This window comes from Temnothorax longispinosus, chromosome 12 (assembly GCF_030848805.1).
Source record: "Temnothorax longispinosus isolate EJ_2023e chromosome 12, Tlon_JGU_v1, whole genome shotgun sequence".
NCBI lineage: Eukaryota > Metazoa > Arthropoda > Insecta > Hymenoptera > Formicidae > Temnothorax > Temnothorax longispinosus.
Genome location: NC_092369.1, coordinates 7,445,555 through 7,472,433, shown reverse-complemented (window position 1 = coordinate 7,472,433; position 26,879 = coordinate 7,445,555). Strand labels below are relative to the sequence as shown.

At 39.5% G+C, this 26,879-nt stretch overlaps 1 protein-coding gene and 1 long non-coding RNA gene across 11 annotated transcripts in view; one reads left to right on the top strand and one right to left on the bottom strand.

Annotated features, from left to right (window-relative positions):
• Lar (tyrosine-protein phosphatase Lar) overlaps window positions 1-26,879 on the top strand; it is a 380,644-nt gene that overhangs the window by 99,528 nt on the left and 254,237 nt on the right. For 5 of the 8 annotated variants that reach the window (XM_071795669.1, XM_071795671.1, XM_071795668.1 and 2 more), the window contains exons 1-2: window positions 15,792-15,975; window positions 17,302-17,345. The gene's annotated coding sequence lies outside the window, so the exon portion shown is untranslated. Of the gene's footprint in view, window positions 1-15,791; window positions 15,976-17,301; window positions 17,417-26,879 lie in introns of those variants that run through there. The other 3 variants (XM_071795667.1, XM_071795665.1, XM_071795666.1) reach the window with 3 other exon arrangements.
• Window positions 19,639-26,879, bottom strand: part of LOC139823291 (uncharacterized) — a 78,208-nt gene continuing 70,967 nt past the window's right edge. The window contains exons 2-5 of one of the 3 annotated variants that reach the window (XR_011734733.1): window positions 22,071-22,487; window positions 20,781-20,970; window positions 20,521-20,706; window positions 19,639-20,392 (exon numbers count right to left, since the gene is read on the bottom strand). This is a non-coding gene — a long non-coding RNA (uncharacterized lncRNA). The remainder of the gene's footprint in view (window positions 20,393-20,520; window positions 20,707-20,780; window positions 20,971-22,070; window positions 22,488-26,879) is intronic. The other 2 variants (XR_011734732.1, XR_011734731.1) reach the window with 2 other exon arrangements.

Here is a 26,879-nt window from a genome sequence, read left to right as displayed (position 1 = left end):
TCCGCGGTGCTTAGGAAGTTTTCACTGGGTATACGAGAAATCGGTCGGTGGCGAGCTCTAGTCCTTTCCCCGCTTGGGGACGGTTTGTCAGAAACGTTATTGGGACAGCGGTACGTTATCGAACCTGGAACGAACGTGTTCCAGACACGTTTACGATCGGCGAACAGTATATCCCCCGTCCCGGAACTTTTCACATAAAATGATTTACAGTCGCGCGATATAAAGTCGCGCGTTTTATTTTTAATCCTATCCTACGTCACGGAAATTGCCGGACGACAGTGTTTATGAGTATCGACATCTCCAGCTTTCCATTAGGGTTCTGGAAAATTTTCAGATTACGAGTCACGCTCACATGAATACAGAGTTACGTGTACAAATTGAAAAAGTCTTATTCGTGTTTGATAACATTATTCTTTCGCGGTGTTGCACGCAAGACCGATCGATTCTCTTGTCCGCGATCAATCGTATATAGCGAGTTTCCTATCTTAATGAGACATAAATTGTTGATGCAACACTACTACACAAAGTCTGTATTCTCGCTCTACAAGACGATATCACTGATGTTTCTTTCCCACTCTTCCCATTATCGACTTTTATCTCCCCACGATTCAAGAATCGCATCTTTAAGGGATCTAAGATGAAATTTCCTTCCCTCTTGTGACACCCTAGTTTCTTTCACCCTATCTGTATTTCCCATCTTTTGTTGCAAATCTACTTTTTCCAACATCATATGTCATAATCGATGAAATATTTCTCTTACGAGGGAATTTCTCTTGCGGATTTTTCTTTGCTCAATATCGGCTTTAAAAACTCATGAAGAAACTTTATATTAAATTGGAGAATTCGATTAGGTAAATACAATTTTTTGCCAGATCAACTTAATAAAATATAATTCTTTATAAAAGAAATACTTAGTATAATTTTTTATAAAAAAGGTTGAAGAAAGACAAACAACTTTTTAGTTTTTTTATAATATCACTTTTTAAAATAAAACGTTCCATTAACTTAACAAGACTGATATTTATGTTTTTGAAGGAAATAACAGGAACAATAATTTTTTTTTGAAAATTGGTTAAAATCGAAGTATTAAATCGACGCCAAGTCTCTGAAAATATCACGAAGACTGATGATCCGTAAAAATAGATAGCCTTGGGAAAGAGAAGGTTCTAGGAACGAATCGAACGATCAGACTGGCGTTTATTAAAAGTCACGAGCTTAGCAAAATTTTCGCCTCACCGGCGGATACATATTTCCTTATCCCAGACGATGACAGAGATTTATAGGGAAGTTTGGTCATCTCTCGTTGCTAAAGGGTTACGAAATTCGTCACTTTCGTTATACGACATCAGTGTGTACGATGGAGTAAACAGCTTTTTCGTATAGGATTCGCGCCACTTGTACAAAGGTGAGGCACGAGCTTCGCGTTCGCGTTCGATGAAAGCCGTGATACGCGCTCGTCATAGAGGAACGTCACCAGGAAAATTGCTCCTCGCATTGCCGAATCAAAGCCTGGTGGTGCGTGAATCGACACTGTGAACGGTTTTAGCCATCGGCCGATTTATAGCGTATGCACGAGAGGACCACCATTAACGTAGACAAAGTTCCTGTTCAAATTGCAGGTTGCCACGAGTAAACGCTCCAGGATTGCGCGAGAGATACGTTTTGTTGCGGGTTTTTGTTCCAAACTATTCGTATCTCTGAGTTTTATTTTCGCGACGATGTATTCCGTTAAAACGTTTTATAAAAATTCGCTCGTATGATATTTTGAAATAGATCATTGTCTTTGAATATATATAATCTTTTGTACTAAAATATAAATTCTATTAATTGAAACATCGGATCTAAATGTGTATCGAATCGGTTTCGTATTAGCAATAACTAAAATAGAACTAAACCACAGTTTTTCCAAGTTTGTAGAAATCTATCGATCGTGCCTTTATAAATTATTATACTGCATTATACCACAATTGTAATTACTATAGAAAGAAAAGGAAAGTGCGCTAAATATTTTACATATGAATGTGATGTTGTATAAAATTATCAGCTTATTTTAAAAATAATTCGCAAATCTAATTTACATAGTGTATTAGTATAGATTCACAAGAAAGCGAACGCGTTTTGTTTATTATGCTTGCGGGAACTTTAAACTTTAAACGGAATCATTCTTCACGAAAACGATTAATTTTATAGATTTTAGTATCGGAAAAGTATTCAGTTGTCTTGAAAAAGTTGATCCTAATAAAAAAACGAAGAATTCTGTGTAACTATGAAATAAAAGTACCGAGTTTATCAAAGTTTGTAAGATCGATGGACGTAAAGTGGTACAGGCGAAATGCATGACGCGATAGAGCAGAGGCGATAGAAAGGCGAGCTAGGCACTCGTAATCGCGGCTTAGAATGCATGGAATAATTGTGCGCGAGCGAGCGAATGGACGCGTCGCATTGTAGGCGGCTTAAATGTTGCTGCAATCATAAAATATATAATTTCTTTGAGGAGCGGCTTATTACGTCACTCGTTCCTTCGCTCGCGCTCGCATTCGCGCCCCCTGATCCTTTTTTAAGTCCCGCCTCGCCATTAAGTACTTTACGCCGCGTCGCGCCGCGCTGTGGCAAAACAGCCGACGCTGCAGTAGAGTAGCCGTGAGGATGGTCCGCCAGGCAAGGCCGAGCGGTGGACCGTGCGTAATACGTTTGCGCGTATATCCATATACACATATACGTTCGTGTATGTATGAGCATTATATACAGAAATGCGCCTCGGAAATATCTCATGCGTTACGTAATAAAGTGGAGATAAACAGGAAAACGGGCTTCTTTCGAGTGGCTTTTCCACCCTTTTCCATCCTGCTTTTTGTGCAGTCCAACGGGTTTTGCGAGTTTCAGAGCTGTTTGCACCCCTCGTTTGTATTCTCCTCTTTCGCCGTTACATCTCACTCTAGAGGTGAATCATACTCGACGCGTGTACAAGATTAATACGAACACTGAATAAAGAATATCCTTTCGACATGTTTACTCTCTTGACAATACATGATTTCAGATGTGGTGTCATACCGAAAGATCGGCACTCTTATGAGTGAAATTGATCATGTGAGACAAATAAGTAAGAGAGACGTCTTATACGGAATGACGCGAAGAGATGAAAATAGCGGGAATGAGCGAGACGGAGAAAGATGAGAAATAATAATAACGCGCGAAGTTGCGAGCCATCTGTAACAATTTGTCGATTGCTCGAACGAGTTTGTTGACCCAGCAGAACTGTCATCTTATAAGTGGTAGGAGAAAGAGGGACGAGAGTGAAAAGGAGACGGAAACGCCGATCCTACTTGGCAAATTTTATCAATTTCGCAATTTCCTGGCAATGGTCCAGCAACGGTTCTGAACACAAGCACAAGCGAAGCGTTTATTCTCTTGTCTCTGCTCTAGCGCGGGATTCGTTCGGGAAATCGCGGAACACACGTTTATAACGTCGCGCAGATTTCCCGAATACTACCTCGCCATCCAGACGAACGCACGTTCTAGTTTGAATTTATACAATACAAAACTTGAAACGCGACATTCGGATGATACGTTTCATACAAGATACGTAGAAATTTCTTTTTCTTTCTAAAACTCTTCTTTTAAAATGCTTGGTATTTTTGATATACATATATTTGGAACCGTGCGCGCGTAGTTCCATCGAAAAAGAAATTCCATACGTTTTGTATCATTATCGACGCTTCAATTTCTAAAGAATATATCTAGCAATTTTTTATTGCATAATTATCTACGGTGCTACTTTGCAATTATATGCCGATATATTTGTGCTTTACTTAAACTTTGCTTAATTAAAAACGAGAGTAATAAGCCTCGATGTGACCTTCTTTTTCTTTTTAACGTTGCAATTATCCGTCCGTTCCTTCGTTTTCTCGCGTCAACAGAATCCTCAAAGCTGGAAAAAGAACATGAACAGTCTCTAATCAGGTAACCTTTCGTGCTACACAGAAATCTCGAAGGATAGGAATGCAGTGTAGGGGATTGGTATGCGTAGCAGAGGGTTGCGTTTATTTCTAGTTCCTCGATATGATCGCAATGCCTAGAAAAAGCGGGGATTTATCGGAAAGGGATGATATCGAAGCCGGCGACGTACATACATCGCGTAAATAAGGTGCTTAAATAAAATCAAACGACGACGAGTTTCTCGGAGTTGGGTAACTGCTTTATGCGACTACCTATATCGTGAGCAAGAGAAAAAAAAGAAAATTGTATTCATATATGTTTACTACAAGTTGAAAGTTGCGTAAAGCCTCGCGGCGCATAGAGCTCGAGATCAAAAGCCGTCATGTTTCTCTCTGACGATTTCCGTGCATTGCCGCGGACATTGTATATCATACAGATGTATGAGTAGATTACGCGCTTACACAGCACGAAAAGGGAGGAGAATAAAGCTGCTAGCTCGCTGGGAAATTTTGTAAATTCAAATTGTCCATTACGTAAGCCGAGAAATCGATCGTTTGCGATATCTTACACTAGGGGTTAGAATTTAAATGATGATAAAGCTCTTGCTCCGATACAAGGGGGAATGTGGAAACGACGCGAACTACACCCTTCTTTACGGAAAAAGGTGTTGTACACTCAATACGCGCTGTAAGTGCATAGCAATAGAATTTTTACGATATCGTAAACTATCTATGCGCGGAAAGCCATAGTGATAATACGTACTCTACTTTTCTGGATATTCTTTCGCATACGCCGACTCCTTTCGCCGACGAAGAAGTATTGAACGGTATATAAGAACCGGATGCGCTACCGGCCGTTGCACCGACATTGCCGGAATTTTATTACGATTGATTTTTCGCGTCGATCTCTTCTTCCCTGTCTATCGCGTGCCACGTTCATCTCTCTTCTTTTGGCCCTTTTCCTTTTCTTTTGTCGTTCTTTTTTTTCTACTCACATAATGACGCACGGAAGTCTTGCTGGTGGGCTTCGACAGCCAATATCGCGGAGTGCGACTTAGCCTTGATCCCCTTTTATATTCACTGGATTTAAATAATGGAGACTGTGCTAATTCGCTGTCAGTGACGGTCAACCTTCAAGCGTAGGTACTCGGCGGAATTCAATCGCGCCGCCGGGAATCTTTTGCGAAAATCCAGAAAGAACGTACCGCTCGAGGATCCATTATCTTTTTACTTAAATTCGATTTATATTCGAAACGAGAAAGGACACTAACCGATCTGTCGCTGATGTACCCGAACAAGAACAAAACTGTAATGATATAACTTTGAAGTTGTAAGGATTTTCCGTGAGATTCAGTTAAATTCTTTTCGCATTTCTTTAAGCGTCACTATTCATATATTTATAATTAATTTTTTGAAAATTTTATTACAATTATTTGTCACATTATATAAATTTGTAATTTCTATTTGCCACCGCGTTTATTTTATTAAAAAGGTATATTTTCCTCATATTTTGATATAATTAAGACTTCGATTGTCTAATATTAGTTTTATACAGAAGAGAATTCTATCTATTTTTTGTTTTATAATTTTATAAATCACAATTTATTGAAAAATCCACGAGACAAATATCACAAAGCTAATAGAGGTAACTCTTCTTAATATGGCCACAAAGTTAAAAATGTTTTTCAGCTTCAATATCTATGCTAATCCTCTCTGTCGTTTCTTTACCCTTCGTACTTTTCCCGTGATGGTCGCTTTCTTCGTTCCTCACTCCTTTGTCTGCCCTCGATTCGCCACTGTCCTTTTACGGTTACGTAAACAGCGATTTGAAAAGCGATTTCTCGCGACGCGGAGAGCGACCGAGAAGAAGATAGCTGAACCCAGTCTGTAATGTCGCAGTAAAAATACTTTTACGGCCGGTGAGGTTCCTGTGACCCTAGTAAACGTAATAGCACGTTACATTCTTCACAAAATCGTTCTTATTCCGGCTACCGGAGCGTAGACCATCGATTTCTAGACGGTGGAATTACGAGAAGATATACCGACGTAATTACTTCAAAATATTACGTTAAAATTTGTCCTGTACTATTTCCTTATTCCATTGCCACGCTATTACCTCAAATCGCATTTTGCGCGCCAATAAATACCCGTAACGCCGAATTATTAATTAAAATTAACATAAAGCCACGGTAATGTCATGTAAAATCGTTCCGCCGTGTTAGAGCGTAAACGTTATAAGCATGGGGGATTAAAGTAAAACATTGTTTCGAATAAATTTTATTCCAGTTAACATTTTCGTTAACACATTTAATATAATGTAATTATAAAAAATGTAGCGAGAAACGGATTGAAGGTATACTACCTTAATTCTACATTAGGTACGTGTGATGTTTTAACTTAATTACTCGCGTGGGATGTATTTTACACCCCAACATTGTATTATATCTTAATTTTTATTGTTCTCTTTGATGATTTATAATTAAATGAAGGCTGATAATATTCTATATATCTTCTGGATAAAGATAAGTGTAAAAGTTCATTAATTGTGATACAATTTATGCAGCATTCGAGCGATAAAAAAGTTTTATTTTGTGAATTTAGTACATTTCTAAAGGGTGTATTTTGCAATCCACGCGAGTAACGTGGGGTTAAAAAAGTATTGTAATAAATTTCAAACAATCTATAGTCATGCATGTTTATTCGACTATCTGAATTACTTTTTTTTAAAGATTGGTTACTTCGACGTTCTAATCTATTCGTCGCATTTTCGGATTGTAACTTTTCGCTTCTTGGTGGAAGAACTTCGCCGCAATCGTCATGCTCTTTGCTCGGAACCGGATAAAATAAAACGTAAAGCCTTACACCTTACATTTTACATAAGCGTTATTGAGTTATACCATGAGAAACGCAGGCTTGTCTCACTCAGCGCTTCTGTGTTAAGCGGCAAGCATGCTAGCTCGCTCGGTTGGTTTTATGAATATCAAGTGTTATCGTTGTTCCTCGAATACTGCCACGGCAAGTAATAATATATTGTACGTCGTTGTTTACCGTATCAACGACGCCCTCTTTTCTCTCGTGCAAACGTTTACCTTTCACTGCCAGGTATTATTACTTACACCGTCGAAAAATATTTGCCTATCGGGGAAATTTGTTGTGGCTATATTTTGTTCGTAAGTTATGTCACACGGTCTTAATCGCGCGATGCGCGCTGCCAATCTCGCTTGCGAGTAGTAATAAAGACAAACGCAAGAATTGAAGAGTCTTGTCGTAGTGGAAATTTCGAACTGTTAACTACAAGAATTGTGCTCACAGAGCTGATACGCGAATAGAATTAGAACGAAAAATGAAAAGCGAATCAAAGTTTGTCGTTATAGAGATGATGAAATATTTCACTTATTTGGAACGAACAACGATTCCCAATTTCTAGATCGCTTTTAGACGACGCTCGGCACGTTAGTTTGTTGCTAAATGTAGCCACTGTACGAAATTTGCGCATTAAGGTTATTTTTAGGGAGAACATCTGTAGCTATTTATATTTCACGGCTTCTGTACGAACATTCGCAGGTACGATACAGTGCACGAGAGATTTGCGCCATTGAACGGGCCGTTAGAGTCAAACGCGAAATTCAAGTCTGTTTAGCCTTAGATCGCTCGCTCGACTAGAATCATTCCGCCCATTTCCTATTTCGAGCCAAATCCCCTCTATAGAACCCATTAGTTCAAGTCTAATCTTCTATTCAGCATTTCCGTTATAGTTGTCAACATTACAATGGAAGGCTGATTAAACCACCCCGTCGACGGTGGTGCTATTGCGCACGCCGCCGGTGTCGCCGACAACGCCAGTGTTGCTGTTGCTAAAATAATTATTCGTTCACTTCCCAAACTGATGCAAATCGGCAGCGCCGTGTGCAACGCGAATAAATAGTGCAGCCGGTGCGGCGAAAACACTGTAAAAAAAAATTTCACCCCCGACGAGCCCGCGAGTCTCTCCTATTTTGTTTTTTGGCCCCATCGTGCAACCACTGTAAAAAAAATTTCCCAGATCGTTATTATTTATTATCGTAGTACGCGTTGTGTAACGCCGATACGCCGCGCGTAATCGGCCGTGCAAAACGCTCAATCCGTTTGTGCAAAACGTGAAAGAGAGAGGGAAGGAGAGAGAAAGAGAAATTGAGAAATGTTTTTCAGGATAATTTGTGAAAATAATACGCGATGCACTGATTTCCATTTTTCTATAGTATATTAGTTACATCTCAACAAATTGATGATGTAACGCTTTATAACATTAATTAGACTCGTAGAATATCTGTTTCCGTATATTCACCGTACTGCCATAAACATCTCCAGATACGTTATTTTCGTCTACCTATACGCGTTTCTATGCGAGTGCATATATCGAAATTGAAATTTGCAAAAGGGGAAAGCTCATCGATGCGATATTCCTGCTCACGGGGAAATAATAATTAGCCAAGCCGGGAAATCTATACGAGATGGAATTATTACGGTATGTAGCGTTACGCGGACTATCACGAACATTACAATTTCAGGCGCGTGATTCGCCGCTTCCAACCGGAATTCGGAATTTCGTGGGTACGAGTATCGCGGGTAAACGGCATGTACCAATATAACTTGTTGCAAGGCTAATTTTAACTGGCGGTTGTAAACGGCGCGAATCGAACCAGCCGCTTCGCGCCGTTCCGTCGCGATAATTTCCGTCCGAAAAGTGTAGCACGCGCGTGCCTTGTATTTCCCGTGGGCGAACACGTGGTATTAATTGCAACTATGCTATTTCGCCTCTTCTTTCGCTCTCGTTTTTTTCCCAATGCCTTTTCCCGTATCTCGCGTCGATATTCGATACGGGATACGGTGATCATTAGCGAATCATACAGCAAATCATTAACACGATTACGAGGTTGCGTGGTTATCCCACGTAATGTATTTTACAATTTTGGGCCAAGCGCGAAATACACGATAATGAAATTTTTCCGGGATTAACTGACCGTGCATAGATTTGCACAGCTATTCGTATTAACAGCTGAATGTTTGAAAAAGTGTTAGGTCAAGTGGTCTAATGAAATCCGCTAGAAAAAAAATTGTGTATTTGGTTATCACAAAAATATCATAACATTTGATTAATTAATAGGTTAGCGCTGCATTTATCAAAAAATAACGATTTCTCAAGCAAATCTTGCGCAATGGCAATACGTTTTTTTTTAAGTCTCAAATTGTCAATATTTTCCGTTTTATTTCCCTTTTATTTTTAGCATTGTTTTTAGCATTGCACTCGGCGATGTTCGTTTCGCCGATAAGCCGCACCGATTAAATTTATTCGGAGCATATATATTCGTCGGATCGCGTGCGTTAATAACTCTCAGTTATCAGCAGTTCATTGCACCTAACTCGCAGACAAACAGATCGACAATAAACATACGAGTTATACTGCACGTGTATACGCACGTACAGAAGGGCACATCACAATTTGACATATGGATATCGCGCCGGCAATGCCAGGCAATACAGGAGTCATTACTTTACATCTCACTCACGGGTCACCGACCAATTATTGACAGTCGATGATGTAATTATCCACCGTTATGAAACGCAGGAATCACGACTAAATGTAATCTGCAACGGCATATCCGATATTCTTTCACGTTGACTTCGCGCATCGGGATTTCCTGCCGATAATCATACAGCGTTTTGCATAAAAACGAAATTGAAAGAAACAATTTTGAAGCAGCTAGCCAATAATCCATTTTGCAGTATGTTTGCACATGTACTTACTGAATCCTAGCAATAAAATATAATAAATGTTGCTCTTGAATTCGAATATATAAATATACAAAGAGGTGTAAAATTCAATGGAGATGATTTAAAACATATGCAATATTTAATATAAATTGGATCAAATCTTTATATAGTTCCTCATTTTTACATTTTCAAGATCTTATTCGATACTAAATTTTTGAATATAAATGTAAAATGCAACAGAATTTAGCGATTTTTAAAGAGTCTTATCATTTCGATTAATTAATTTGCTAGAATATCTTCCGTTTCTTTCGACGGACAAATTATTTGTGCAGACATTTTGTACATTATTAAGACATTTCTATTTACGGATAATAATTGCTTTGTGGTTAAAATAATAGTAAAAATACAGATTGAGAATAACGCAAAACTTTATTGGAATATACGAAAGAAATAGTCACGTTTTTCTTTTAAAAATATGGCGATCTTTATAAAAATGCAGTCTACATACACACAAGAAATATCTTTCTTTGTGAAACATATTTAGAGACAATGATATATCTTTCGGTATCTTTTTATCACGAAAGTTTTTACGTATGATTATTGTAAATGTACCAATGCCTGGACAGTCAGAGGACACGTACTTATGTCTGGACACCTTTTATCATTATAGTCTTTAAATGAGTATAATATAAATGCAAATTAACGTTTGGATACTATATAACTAAAGTTACAAAATACAAGAAAAATATTTTTATATTTTTTCGCGTTATACTTATTTAAAGACTAAAATGATAAAGGTGTCCAGACATTGGTACGTTTACCTTATGTTTATATTTTACAAAACTATCAACATCGCAGACGGGCGCGACGTTTCACATAGTTTTTACGTAAATGGAGAAACGTATCACGTCAGCCACGCCTTCAGTCACGCATTTTTTTCCATCATAAAAAAAAACAGAAATTTGCGGAATACACCTAGTAGACATGCCATCTGCCTATGAGAGGATACCGCTGGCCGCGATGAGATCACGAACAAACTTACTGTATAGGATATTTTCTCCTTCGTGCGGGACTTTGCTTCTTCGCTACGCTTGTGAAATTGGATGAAACTGCTGGAACGGGCTTAGGTAAACAACGTGAGGAAAGAAAAAGAAAGAGAGAAAGAGAGAGAAGCTCTCGAGCGCGATCGCACGTGCAGGGGGAGTATCCCGCGCGTGAGAAAACAAAGTGAACGCCACTCGATATATCTCTTTCGATTGCGCGGTAGAACCTCGATTAAAGACGGTTAACACTCTATATTTTCCTGTCCTGTTTTATCATCCCGTTAAATACCGTCGTTATTTACAGCTTGCGCGCCGACTAATGATCGGACTAGCCTAAACACCGAGTGGCGAGTGGACGGCGCATCCGATAATTCGACGATATTCGGCCAAGCCCTCACGTATTCACCCACGAGAAGCTTGGACACGACCTGGCTGACCTTTCGCAAATATAGCGAAAGCTTACTCGATAATATACGCGTGCATCCTGTGCGGAAAATCAAACGCGCGTTTATAAATGTTTGCCGCGCGCGGAGAAAGGTCAGTCGGGTAACGTGTTAAGTCTCACTATTAAATGCCATGCTTAAATATGTTCCGCGGAAGTATCGACTATCTGTCCGGCCAGCGGAGTTGGCGAGACGTTCACGACGGTGAAAACCACTACTCTTCGTGGCGTGCAAATTTTTCCGCGTCCCGGATTTCACTCCTCGGGGACAGAAATTGAAGTCGCTCTCGCCTCTCGGGCACGTACACCAGTTATTTCAACGATATAAGGAATTCTTAGGAATTTGCCGTTGGCGATCGAGTGATCTGGATACTTTACCGGTACGGGACAGTGTCATGAATTCTCAAATAGTTGCAAGCTCCGTAATTTCTCACGTATCTAAGTCCACCGTCGAATCTGAACGTCTCGCGAGTATGATATACTCGAAAATTTTGTCTCAGTTGCATACAATTTACGATCGCCGCGGATAATATTACGACATTCTTTCGAATTAAAACAAATAAGTAATAATTAAGTAGGATTATGTATACAACTATAGAATAAAATTCAGCACTTTCCAATTGTGTAAATTAAATATCTGTAATTTTGAAAAACATAAAATATTTTTAATTTATATCTCGATCAACGGGAATAATGTGTATATCTTCCCATAAATTACGTAAGCTAGATAAGCTTGCTGATTTAGCGATTGCTATCGCGAATATACCTTTCTACTTTGCTACACGGATCTACTCGTCTCCCAGAAACGCCGCATATTCAGTAATCTGGCACCGGCCCTTCAATCCCTCGAGAAGATCCCCCAGTCTCTTTAGCCAACCCTCCAATGAAACTGCTCTCGCTTAGAGTGCTACGTAACATTCGTAAAGGTCACACACGCACATTTCCGCTCCCTTCCGGTAATGGAAGCTGAAACACACCGATGTAACGATTTACGATCAATACCGAGAACCCCGACACAAAATTTTGAACACGTAACGCACATTGTTCCGTGGGATTTGTAATATTAATGACATATTAATGGCATTGTGATTTATCTGTCTCTGAATTTGCACTTTATATTTTCAAGTACTGAAATGTGTATTTTTTATTATGCGAAATATATTACTACAGACTTTTGCTCTAACTCTATGACAGCTACATGAAACTGTTAAAACGTTATTTATATTCTTATTACTTTTGAATTCGTGTTATAATTTTTCTTATATGATCAATTTGCAAATCACGACAATTAATAAAGAAATTATCAATTTAAAAAATGTATGAAAAGAGTAGGAATGATTTAGTATTTTAAAATCTAATAGACCGTAGTAACGGGTCTGGGATGCGTTCGTGTGAAATAGCAATCTAAGCCTTTACGATAAATTTACGTCGCATTTCTAGCAAGGCAGCTTGGCTTGGGATTTATCCCGTGGGAAATCTATTAGTTTCGTTCGGCGAATTTCGCAATATTACTGCGGTAAGGCAGGGTTTGAAGGCGGCCGAATAATCGAACATCGATTCGTTAAAGTCGATAGCCGATTGTAAATAGGACGGAATTGACGTTCGTTACCTGTCGGAATCAAATGTGAATGCTTGCCGGGAAAAGTGCCCGTTATATTTGAGCACGTATTCTATGATAATCACAATTATCGTTAACAGAATGATACACAGTTTGCATTGGACGATATTCAATAAATGTTTTATGAAATGTAGTATAGAACTGGAGGAAAAGGAAAACTTATTGACAATCTCATAGAGGAAGGAAAAAGCGTGTGGGAAATCTGCACGTGATGCCGTTTGTTCCCCACGCGTGTTCGTTCTTCGCGCTTCCTACGAAAATGTCAATGCCGCCCTTTTCCGCCTTCTGTTTGTGATGAGAAATAATCCGATCTCTCGCTATTGGCTGACGCGCATCTATTGTACCGCGTACAATACCGTACAATACGTACCAATACCAATGAATAACGCGAAAATACGTGTGCGGCGCTCTTCAATATTTATTTCATTACTTTGTTCTTCAGCACTTGCCAAGTCAGCTAGTCAAATTGGTTTTCGTCCAATCTCTCGTACCCCTTTTCACCTTTTACACGCCGCGTTCTCTCGCACGCCGCGTAATCAGCTCTGACACAATATATCTCGAGTCGTCCCACTTTTCATTCACGGCGCGATGCAAACATCGGGATGTTTACTGCAGTTTGAACGTACAAGTGTCCCCGTGTTCTTTGCGAGGGGACGTTTCACTAACAGCGAAACGCGGCGAAGGAGAGAGAGACACGTTCCTTCCCTTCGCCAGTATACATTCGAAAGGTATTTTATTAACGGCGAATGAAACAGACAGCGCGGACAAAAGCTAACGTGCCATATTGTTCGGACAATACATTGGACGGGACAGAACACGCAACACGAGCCGCGCGCAATTGCACCGACTTGCATTCCGAATGCACGCGAGCGATGCGGTCGCTGACTACAATTGTGGTCTCTCCGCGCGGACTGCTATCCCATGGAAAAACTAGATCGCGCCGACGCCCTTTTTTTCCCTTCGTTAAACCTTATCTATTAAATTAAGCTAAAGATCTCTCATTGAATTTGCACTGCTATTCTTCATACTGGCATTCGGTCGCGACAGTGGAAAGCATATATACACTCTCTCTATCGTATCTATCTATACGCGGCAGTCAGTTTCTTGGCAGAGCGAATCCCCGGTAAAACCTGGCTTACAGAGATTGCGTAACGCACCAGAAACAAGTGTCTAAAAGAGCTCCCGTTGCATCGTTCCGACGGGCGTGAAGTTTACGAAGTAATCAGAAAGGCAGAGAGAGGGGGACCGTGCCCGCGCGCGCTACACACATTTACGCGAGTTTGAAACTCCACCTTCGCAACCTCAATCTCCTCCTATTATAACGTCTACGACGATGAAACGAAAATATATCTCCGGCGCCAAGTTTTCGGGGGGAGAGGGCTGAGTTCAGGGCGCGGGGCGCAAGTTATTAGACACGCCCGCGCAATAAAATTATGTTTCGCCCCGTGTATCCGCCCGGGCGGGAAGTCACGTCGATTACGTGATACCGCGTCGAGGCTCTTTTTGATCATTCCCTACCCGTACCCATGCGTGCTCACCCCCGATATCGACGAGCCGTAATCGGATAACCGAAAATGAGCCAACTCTTAAAACAGTTTTAAATTCAACCTGGAAAGCAAGTAATTAGTAATTCTTTCCAACCAGTTTCTCTAACGGGCAAGAAACTTCGGGCTACCCTCTAATTGTGAGGAAACGAACGGGGAGCGAGGTGAAGGGAGGAAAAAAAAGAGGAGAGGGGCAAAAAGAGGAAAAGGATGACATCCGCCGCCGCGCCGGTGAAAGCGAAGGCACGTGTTTCAAGTATCTTCCGAGCGAGGAATCCTTGATATTAATTAGATGAGCTCGTAACTCTGAAATCGGAGGAGTAAGAAGCCGAACTTCGTTTGGGAGTTCGTTAAAGGAGTTACTCGCGTTCGTATGGCGGCGGATATCCTAACTCGCGTAACGACTCTTAACGCGATGGTCTCCCTGCTTTCTGTCTCCTTCTCTCCTACTTCTCCTTGTCTTACCCCCCTCACCCCCCCTGTAACGAACGCAAAGTTCCTAGCGTGAAACGTGTCCCTACTTTCGTGGATGCTCACAATTTGTTGCACGCGACATCCGACGCGTGTCGCGGAGTTAGACACGCGAGTTTTTTCCTAGCTGCTTTTTCTCTCCCTCCCCCTCTTCGTCTCTGGCAAATCCTTTGCGAAAACATTAACTTTAAAGCGCGAATTTCTCTGGAAAATCTCTTCGTGCTGTGAAACCAATCGTTTTCACCATCCTCGGACCCTTTGTTAATAATATCCTGATTCTCTTTCTTTTCCTCTCTCTCTCTCTCTCTCTCTCTCTCTCTCTCTCTCTTTCTCGACGCGAGAAAATTAAAAAATATTTTCCAGCTTATTCCTAGTCAGTTTATACCGCGAGATAATTAACGGAACGACGGTGAAACTACAATCGAGGACATAGCATGAATAGCCGTTTGTTTCAGCTGATACAATATCCCGGCGCGCGGTTTACTTTATTTTATTATTTTATTCGCGCGCATTATGTTTAAAGTCAAAAGGCTATTACCGCGGAAAAACTTTTATCATACAAAAATTTTTATTCTACTCAGCTGAACTTTCAGCCGAGATAAAAGGAGCGCCTCGCGCGCCATACACTTGCGTAAAATAAAAATCGCGTTTGGCGGGGGGGGGGGGGGCGCGGGGATGATTGTAGGCGGATTAAAGACCCTCCGTGGAGCCATCTCCGAGCTATTTCGTGAAACGCGTTGCGACGTCGAATTATCGATCTATCAACCGCTGTAATATTTTGGAACGAACGAAGACAAATATTTAATGTAATTTGACTTTCAAAAGGCAATCGTACGCGATATCGGCAAATTTTTTGTTTTCAAAATATCGCGCCGAACTCGTGATCCGGTGAGAATTTCGCGGCACGTCTCGGGCTTGCCGCGAGGAGCTTCCCCGATCCGCCGCCCGGATGGCAGCACCTGCCGCGGCGTAGCACAACATGGCCGCCCTGGTGTTGGCATCGCCATGGCAATTCTCTTGGCAGCTTCCTAAACCGTCGCCTTTTTTATACATTTTACACGAGTTTTTCTAGTATCTCAACGCCTAGGAGCATAGATATAGTGTGTGCGGTGCGTGTGCTATGATGTAACTGCGGCGCGCGGAGGCGCCCGAAAGATCGTCGCGAAGCGCGGTGAGTGTTTTCCTTCGCGTTCTCGTTGCGCTGCGAGTGACTCGCGAGAACGTCTCGCGCCGTGTCTCGGTCCCGTCGTCGGTCGTCCGTCGAACGAATCTCGTGCCGCTCGAAGTCGCCAGGATCGATTCTACAAGGCGAGCGCACGTGATACGGAACAACGAGCGACGATCGAGTCCGAGCGTCGCGTTGCGGTCAGTGTCAGTGTCGGCGCGCGCGCTCGTCGTCCGCGAGATCTGTCACTCGTCCCGTAACCGTCTCCCCGTGTGTCGCGCAGTTTTTCCGTTCATTCCCCGTTTCGAGTGTACGTGCGACGCGACCGGCCTCCTCGCCGGCACGCGGACATGCACCCGGCGCTCGGCGATCCGGGAGAATTCCTTCGCGAGAGTTGACAGTTCTTCCGACGCATCGTGTGCCACGAGACTGCGCCGGTAAACAATCCCGATTGTTTACCGATCCCGCGACGCCGATGACAGTTGCGTGCGCGAAATAAATTGACGCGTCACACGCTGATTTCTGTCAATGGGACGACAGACCGGTTTCCTATCGGCTTTCGTTCACGTTGTTTTCCACATAAAGGTTTAATTATTTTTACCGACGAAAGTGTAATTGTTAAATTTACATGGAAAAAATATTTAGACTTGAATTAATCGCAAATGTATACAAACGCGCGATATAAAATTGCTGGGGGGCTGGCTACGTAAATTCATAGAATTTGGTAGGCAAATTAAATTCGTGTTTACATTTATTTAACTCATAAGCAAGTTATACAAAATCAATACGGTAGAAAAGACCGAAATATACGAATTAATTCTGTTTGTATCGAGAATAATGAAATATGTATGTATTTTATATATAAAATGTATTTCGACACTTCACCGGCGCGGCGCCGCGCGCCGCGCCGCACCGCGCCGGTGAATAAACGAACGTCGCCATGGTAACCCGCTCCGTCCACGAGTATTTCGCGTGTTGTGACAGCCGGCCGGAAATGTGGAATAAGCGCGAGATCGAATATCGCACAATTGCTCCTTAATTCGCACGTTCTTTTTTTTTTTCTCTCTCCCATCGTCGTTATCGCGCCGGCAAACGATTCTTCGCGTGCACGTCGTCCGCGTGTCGTCGCCGTGTCTCTAAATTGTCACCCGGACTGTCGACGGTATGGTCGACGATACTTATATACTGAATATTTCGCCTCTGATATTTTATTTGTAAACGCATTAGAAACACGTGGTTAACAATAACATGCGAATCGTTCCTCGAAGCACACGGAGGAACGTATTGATTTTTCCGCTGAAATTAACGTGTCTCTGCAATGTTTGCTTTCAGGGTGGACCTAGCTACGTTCCGAGTCTGTCTGAAAAGCGACACAGGTGCGTACCGACAGTGGCATCCCGCGGAAGTAGTCCAGTAACTTTAGGATTTCACTTCGGAAAAATTCCAAGTGAGCTGAATTTTTGCATGCACTTTTATTTAGCCTTTATAAATAATACATATCAAAAGACCCCATCATTTGATTGTACGCATAATATTTTACAGCGCGTAAAAGATGTTAATTGATTTTTCGCTGCTATCTATGTTCCTATTGATTTTACGACTATAAGGTCTGTTTTGAAAAGTAAAGACGAGAAAATTCTCTACAAAAAAGATCTTAGGTAGTTTTTTCGTACACGCAATCGTTTTCGCTTAATCTGGCGTTGAAATTGCAAGTTAAGAGAGTTATGGGTATTAAAGTGCTTTGTTTCACACACTTGTAATTCTTTTGTACAAAATGACATAAAATTATGCTTTTCCTTTTTTTTTCTTTTTCTTCTACTTATTTTTCGTTTTCATCTTCGTTTGAATAAATACATATTGTTGGAGATAATCCATAGGATTAATTTGTGGGTTGTCAATTTCTTCGTCTTTATTGACTTCTGTTTCGGATGAATCGTCGATTGGTGCAACACTTATGCTGCAATATGTGTCGGTAATATGGCGTTAAAGTTACTGGACTAGAGGGATGTACGAAGTATCTGTGCAGTAGCCACCGATGTAGCACGTATGTTTGTTATTGTTTGTTCATTTACCTTTCGCATATTATTTCTCGCTGGCCGCATATGAAAACGATTCTTCATATCTATTCGTTGCTTCTTTCATTTTGTTTGATTATTTTAATTACAGCCACGTTGAAATTGAGATATATTCCTAGAATTCAGTTTTCGCTTTCTTTAGATTGTTTAGATACATGCTATCTCTAAACTTTCTAACGAAATAAAACTGTTGTATATACATTTTATTATAGTAATATTACCGAGGTTAGTGAAATTGGCCCTAAGTCATAACATTATTCATGAAACGTTGCAGAGTATTGATAACAACTTTATTTACTTGCAGAATATACGTGCTCTTAAGTCTCATTTACGATGAAAGATAATGCCAAGAGTATAAATCATGGTTTTAATTAACCGTAGATGATAACATTATCGATATTTATATATGAGGTCATTCCGTAGCTACTGAATTTTCTTCTTTGTTTTATACACTTTTAATTTGCATATATATACATACGTTTATCGATAATATTTTCGTTGCCCTACTTGTTCGTTTCTTCTGACGCTTACATAAACATTTGTTCTACTTCACATCGATTCCTGTTCATCCATTTCTTTCTCACCGCCACTTTTAGTATAAAACTTTTCGTTAAAATTAAAGTATTATTACAGAGAAGTAAATTCACTATATAAAAATAAAAAACTGAAAGTATAAGTTTATATAAATTATAGATTTTTTTCTTATACTCGCATGTATTTTTATTGCTATTAATATATAATGATATGTATATTTTTGTAAATATAAATCAATATCTATATTTACACCGGATCAAAATTAGAAATATCGCAGATCAGTTTTATTGTATAAATTTCAATGGTATCTCAAGATAATAAAGCAATAAAAATTTGTCTCATACTCTCGTAATAGATAATAAATCGTGTACGGGTCGAGAATAGATTGAACTTATATTCTTAAACACATACTGCCTGAATAAAACTGGCAAATAGTAAGAAATGGCTTATATTATTAATAGTGCACTTACTATTAATAATAACAATGCAGTAAATTTGTGTTTGGTCGTCAAGCTTGGAGAGCTTGGGTGTTTGGGTAAATTTAGTGCGTGTTACGCCTAAGTTGTAGTGTCTATGACGGTCCTAATTTGCGCTCTAAATCTTCAAGGAGCAAACAGCCTATTTCATATGGAACATATTTTACGTAGTTGTTAGGGTTCACATTGTCCAAATTGTAATAGTCTTATAATAAAAGTATAACATACTGAATTTCTTCTTTATAGTTAAATACATCAAATACAATCATAGTTAAAAGCAAAAAATAATTTGTTATATATACATATAATTATGTAGGTATAATCAAGAAGAATAATTTAACTTGCCGATTGAAAATTATCATTTTCCCGTGATGGAAAATGTAAACAAACATAATAGTCCAGTAACTTTAGGCAAAAATTCGACCAATCTTTGGAAAAATTTCAAGTGAGCTGAATTTTTGCATGCACTTTTATTTAGTTTTTATAAATAACATATCAAAAGTCGCCATCATTTGATTGTACGCATAATATTTTACAGCGCGTAAAAAGGTGTTAAAAATTGGTTTTTCGCTAATATCTACGTTCCTATTAATTTTACGACTTTCCTATAATCGCGTCTTCCACATCCAGTATTTTAACTTCATGCATTTTAAATTTTGGATTTTTCAAAAAGGTGTAATGTTTATAATATTATAATATCATCAATAGAACTCGAGGTCGTCTTATTTCGGCACAAGAAATATGTCAATGGTCCATATTTTTTCTCTTGACATAATAAAAGATTTTGCATGGAGTTTTGAAAATGCTTAGATGTATTAGCATTTATCTTGAGCAAAAACACCATACAGCCAAAGTTTATGTTCTTTTCGGTTTGCGAGGAAAAATTGCCGCAAACCAAACGTCTATTTTGAAAAATAAAGATGAGAAAATTCTCTGCAAAAAAGGTCTTAGGTAATTTTTTCGTACACGTAATCGTTTTCGCTTAATCTGGCGTTGAAATTGCAAGCTAAGACAGTTACGGTTATTAAAATGCTTTATTTCACACACTCGTAATTCTTTTGTACAAAATGACATAAAATCATGCTTTTTTTTCTTCTTCTTCTTCTTCTTCTTTTTCACCTTCTACTTGTTCTTTGTTTTCACCTTTGTTTGAATAAATGCATTGTTGGAGGTAATAAGATTAATTTGTGGGTTGTCAATTTCTTTGTTTTTATTAACTTCTGTTTCGGATGAATCGTCGATTAAGTGCAACATTCAGACAAGATTGTCCGCGAAAATTACTGCAGACTGATGAACAGTGGAGTCCTAATTTCTGACAGCCACACAATGGTCCCCAACCTTTTGAACAAATGCAAAAAATCATGTTCAAAAGACAATCCGAAGCAGGAAGTTGTGATTTTTTTGGGGTCCAATAAATTATTTTTTAATATTCATTTTCAAACCTTGGGATTTAGTTTATTACCTACCACTTTTGCACTTGATAATAAACTCGAAATCTATCTGTAGGTGGTAATAAATTTAACTTCACTGGTTTTTTTCCGATTTCTTCAAATGGAATACGATTCTTCCTGAGCATATATGGTGCTCCAATTAAAGAAGCCTCCAGTAATACGTATCGTTATTTGTGCTTCACCAAATCTATAGGTAAAAATCTATAGATTTCAGAAATCAGAAATGCCATATTACCGACACATATCGCAGCATAACATCTTTTTTGGTAACTTACGAACGAAGATAAGTCCTTGTACCGACAGCAGCAGTACGTGTGTATCGACTGCTGAAAATTTATCCACGACTAGGTTTCTGCATTTATCGACTTACAGTCTGTTCGACCTTTCTGCATGTCGATAATACTTTTTCCTGGTTGTTATCGATATCGTTGGTTTCCATTCGTTGAAATGGCAGTCAACAGTTTTCTACAGTTGAAGCAGTCGCCACATTGTTATTGCAGAAAATCTTTATGTCCGTTTATTGATAAATAATTTATTATTCTGCGAAAATTTGTAGAAACTCACTCTTCACTTTATATGAACTCGTCCTTTTTCTTTCTTTTCCATTTTACCGCTAAGCTACTGTGATATAAGTCACTTTGATTCCGTTGTGAATAATAATCCTTCTGTATTATAAAAATCCTATGTATACTCAAAAATTAATTAAAGTAGAAATGTTTTCCTGAGATTACATATGTATATACTATATAAATTTCTTTTATGCATTTTTTGTCTGCATGTTTTGCTTATAAATTTTTTTAAAAGGTGTTTAGCTAAAGGCAGATTTTAGAATGTTATATACATATATTAAAATAAGTAAAGCTATGTGGTGCTTATTAATTCACAATAAAACCTAAATGCACGTACAGTTTGAACTGATTTCTATTTATTTCTTAAAATAAAGATATCTTATCTGCTATATACACAAATTACTAGTTAAATCTGTGTTTTATTGAGTCTTAAAATTATTATATTTCTACAAATTCTTGCAGAATAATAAATTATTCCGCGTACACGTGAGCGAACTTTCAACTGCGCGCGCGTTTGTCGGGTATTATTTTTAATCACTCAATAGTTCGCTCGAATGCCCGAGTACGAATCTCGAGGCAATGCGATTATCCTGTAATTGGATTACGTTTGACTTCCACCTGTTTTCATGCAGATACGCCGCGCTCGCTTCTTTTCACATCGCCGGTAGCACCGAGGTGCCAATATCGTTTTTTCCCCCTCTGCTTTTTTAATGCAGCAATTCACGCGTGCTAACTTTCAGTGGCTCGACGCAACTTATAACAATTTAACGGTATATTTCCCAATAAAAAATATATATTGTGAATTACAATGTTGCTTTTAAATCAAAATACGTTTGATCAATATTTATACTCATAAATAATTTCTCTATTCTTAAATTAAAAAGAAAAGAGAGAAAAGAAGGAAACAATATAAATTCACAGTCGAGGACTGGTTTACACGTTTGTCATAGATTTCAAATTTCTTGTTTAACATCCTCTTATCTTTTTTAAATTTACCATGAATCATGAATTCCCCTGCCGTGTGAGGGGGAGCATCTGGCCTCCGCGTTATATTGTGTCAAAGGGGCGAGAGATCTCATGAGGGTAGTAAACCATCAGCCGATAATCGATCATGCGACTCGGTAGCTCCATTCATGGCGTGTATAAAAGTGATAAGCATCATGAACTTTCATCATCAAAGCGGTGACATATAGCCTTTTATGCCAAAATATCGCTTGCCTTTTTACGGGGCGAATTAAGTTAGTTCATTACCGTCCTCTTCTCGGTTTATCAATCGTTGTATCGTTAATCGGATATCATATCAAGTTTGCGCTGAATGACCGTTTCCTCCTCGTATCTTTTTTCATCTTTTTTTTCGGTGAGACTTAATGATGTTCTCGAGTTCTCGCACTCCGCGTTGCCGTCGCGAAATATCTGGAAAAAGAGAAATTTTCTGTATTTTTCTACCCTTCTTTGTAAGATTCGAAGAAACAGTAATAAAGATATTGGGATGCGACAGTTTTCAACGCGTGCGAGCTTTTCCAACTCGCGGACGACATTAATGAAAAAGTGATTAATTTCAACCGTATAGGGTGGCAAGCCCTCGCTCCACTGTCGGACTCCGACCGCGTTGCCGGGTGAACTGAACTGAGAGAGAGAGAAAGAGAGAGGGCGAGAGGAGTCGCGGCGGGCGGCAAGTAACTGACCGCAAAAGCGACGACGAGCTCTTTTATTTATTCCTGTTTTCTTTTACGCGGAGACCCCATTCGTTCATTAGATCCGACCATCCATGCAACACGCTCGCGCAGGCTGAAGTTGGTGCCGAGTTTTCTCTCGGACCGCATGGTACATCTCTCATCCTATCTTCTCGCCAACTCGAAATTCCCTGCCTCGGTCGTTCCTCTAAACTGTCTGTTGGTGGTTCGTAGTAATTTGAAAATGTGATCACATCTGGATTTTGTTGGATACGCTACTTCATTCTTAATAAAAGATTTATTTAGTTTGCAAGACATTTTCTAATATAATAAAGCGCAACGAACTAGGAACATTCGTATTAATAAAGAAATGGAATAAGTAAACTTACGGGGTATAAACAAGTTATATTATGCCTTTTAACAATTATTATCAATGTTATCTTTTTCTATTGTCGAATATGTGAATCTTTGTTCCTTATTTGTAAGAACATGACATCCCATGGTTTCTAATTGTAAGAATTTACCCATTTTGTTATTCCAACGTTTTTGCTCACGTAGGATTAATTTTCATGCGTCTGGTTTGAAATCTAGAATGCATTTTTGTGCATGGTAAGTCGGTCGCGTTGTAGAATTCCTCTGTTTTCATAGCCGGGCGAGATTGGAAGCAGCCGAGGCGGAAGCAAATCCAAGAACGCGTTTGATCTTAAACCGTTTTAACCATTTTTTGATACACGTCGCTTGTCTCGCTCTTCCCTCACGAAAACGCAGCTCTTTCATTGATTAATGCACCCCAGCGGGACGCCAATGTATTAATAAAGCTCGAGGCTGTATGTATTTAATTACGTAATGTCAGACACACGGGTGTAGCTAAATAAACACGCACGCAACGCATGCAGAGATGCGTGCGTGAGGTAGGAGTTTGATGTAGGGATATGTGACGGTGATAGTGACGGTAGTAATAGTAAGCAACCTGCACCTGTGAATCTTTCGGCAATACTTTAGAGCGAAACTGCATGGCACGCATTCGAGCTGAACGTCGGTGTAACCAGTCCGGCCCGGGGCTAATGTTGCAGCAGCAACGCCAACCTTTACCCTCTCGCCCATTCGCATGTCTCCCTTCGCAGCCCCATCTTCCCTCCCTCTCTCTTTCTCTCTCTCCCTCCCCCTCTCCGTTCCGTCCATCGGTCCCTGTACACTATCCCGTGCGCCGCTTGGCAGCTGCCTTTTCCTGCTGCTCCCGTGCTGATTAATTAAAGGACACCCGAGAGACGGCGCGGTGGCGTAGCCGTGCCGAGAAAAAACATGTGCCAAAGTTGGCCCGTTTTTCAAGCGCCGTAATGCCGGTTCGCGCCGTCCGATTGTTTTAAATGTCGATCGATGCGTTTCGTACGGCGGGAATAATCTTCCCGTACGTTGTGTCCCCGTTGTATTTTGCTACGTCCATAAGTCGGGCGAATTACGAGTATAAATTGCATATTGCACAGCATCTGGCGCGGTAAAGCGTTTAGCCCTTCTGTTAACCCAAGGGGGTAATAAAACTACCACCGCTCGGGGTTTTCCCCGCATTTTAAATACGCAAACAATTTTCATCCTCGTCTTATGCGTTACTCTCATTTAGCGATTGGAAACGGTTGTTCGTCCTGATGTAACGACTGCGCGCGTGAGAAGGGAAGAAAATGCCATTTCGGCAAAACCGACCGACACGCGGTTTCATTACTGTCACTTAAGACTTAAGCCCAGCTTAAACTCCGCTCCAAGCGATCGTGGGATTTGCCATGTTAAAGCTAAGCCACCAAGAAGCGCCGTGACGGTAAGGATATAGCAAAACAGACCGCCATTCGCACAGCGTATCCACTTTAGAGTTTTCACAAAAGTCGTCCATTTTATATTGTTTGCACATAAATTCGACCAGATAAAACTTGCAGCAGATTACTCTATTTTTTTCTTTAATTATACAGTAAGCCAGCTAGTATTTTTTTTAAGCTCTTCTATATTGCTTTATATAAATAACGATCATTAATTGTTTTGCGGATTTTTGTTGTTCTCTCAAATAGTGTATACGTCTTTATTCTTTATCCTGTTTACAAATGATTTTCAAGTTCGTTAACAACGGAAAGTCATTTTTAGTAAACTCGAAGCTATATCCCCGCAGTTTTGTTTATTAATTTTTACGGTGGATTAAATCGACTTTGAATGTTAAAGTGTATGGTTGATGAAATTAGCCTCAGCAGAAGTAGTAATTATTTACTAGGCTGTACTGATGAGATGAGTTCACTGTTTAGATATATTAGGTATGATGTAGGTATGTGCTACGGACTTTATATAGCATGGAATATTTATACGAATGCAACATATATCATACATAATACGAGATTATATCATGCGAAAATAGCGAGAAATAGAGACTGTTCTATCGTCCGTGGATAATATTGAAATACTCGCGCGTATTGCAATTTAAAAAAAAAATTAGAGTTATCTGGACAGACTAGAACTCAACTAAAAGATGTATGATTTTTTTTTTAATTTGATAGAATTTATCAAACGTAGCGAAGCTGCCTGAATTTTTACGGTAAAGCGAAGGAAGCGACCTTAATTTTTACGGTACGGCGAATGCCAGCTGGATAACGCGCTAGCAAATAAAGTTAGAACGGTGGAAAGAATCTAAATAGCCACGATGGTAAGTGGCGATGTTTCTATCTGTCTTAACGCCGATTTAACGGCCACTTTTTTTCATTTGCGCTCCGTAGAGAAACCACACATTCGTTGGTTTGCTTCATTCTTTAAACAGGAGAGTTAACTTCAAACGCTAATTGAAATTTGTAGAGTGTGCGAGTCTACTTGAACACGAAGCCAAAGCCAGAATTTTACTTTTAGCGTCGATATTTCACCGCTGCGCTTAGTTACAAGCTTTTCGAGTGGAGCAGGTCAGCAATTTTAATTCGAGTCGATCGAACGTGGAAATAACTGGCGTGGTATAACTTATTATTATTCTTGATGTGGCGTTCCGTCGGCGAAATAAAGTCTCGCCGATGGTCCGATTTTGCTGTGATGTTTTCAGCGTATCCGCGAACAGCGGATCGATCGGTTGAGATTATAAATATTGACGAAACTACGGTTATTTCACCAATTCGATAGGCATCCGCCACGTAATGGTCGGGACGATATGCTTTAAAGCAGGAGTTTCTCGCGAATGTGCAATGCGAATGCGAGACACGCGTACTCTATCGTATTCTCCCGTGTGAAAGTACAATCTAATTTATGTCGAGCTCTGCCCGTGCGTGTTTCGTACGGATATATCCGATACATGATAAATGCACGAAACTCATAGCTATCATGTGCGGCATTCCATCAGGTTTTTATTTACGTTCCATTGAAAATTAACTTCGATTTCTTAACGAAATATCTGGGGAAAAAAAAAGACTGTAACATGTAAGATACGATGTAAAGAGTTTACTTTATTATTGATATATTTTTAACTCGTGACGTATACCGGCGAAAAGTATGAAGTATAAAAATATAAAAATAATCTCAGCTTAATTTCTCGTTTATGCAAATATTAATTACTTTTATTGGTAATATAGATTACGAAATAGAATTCTCATCCTTCGATTTTAATCTGCATAAAAACGTTACTTGCGAAGATAAAAAATTACGTGGAAAGCAAACTTTTTTCCTGCGTATGCTCGCGAGACACCTCGATTATCGATTTATCATTCTTCTTTGTCCACTGATACTCTCGGTCCATATTTTCTAGTCGCATATTACCTAGATAGTCATCTGCTATCGCTTTATTGTGTATGTGTGCATAAAAGAAATTCTGTTGAGCTGTACATTTTATCGTTTTGGTTCCAATTAATTATTACTAGAAATTTGAAATTGTTCTTGAGAGTAGTGGATAGGAAATCCAACTTTAAAGAAAAAATCTATTAGAAAAGAGTCCAATAATAATAAAAGAAATAAAAAATAATAAAAAAGTTCCTTTGAAGAAATCTGGGATTATCCCTTTAAAACTTTATAATGATAAAAGAATCGCTTTTCTTTAACCAACTGTTGAACAATTATGCTCACGAAATAGTCGCACCTGACGATCGATAGGACAACCAAATGTCAACGGTGATTCGTACGTATGATT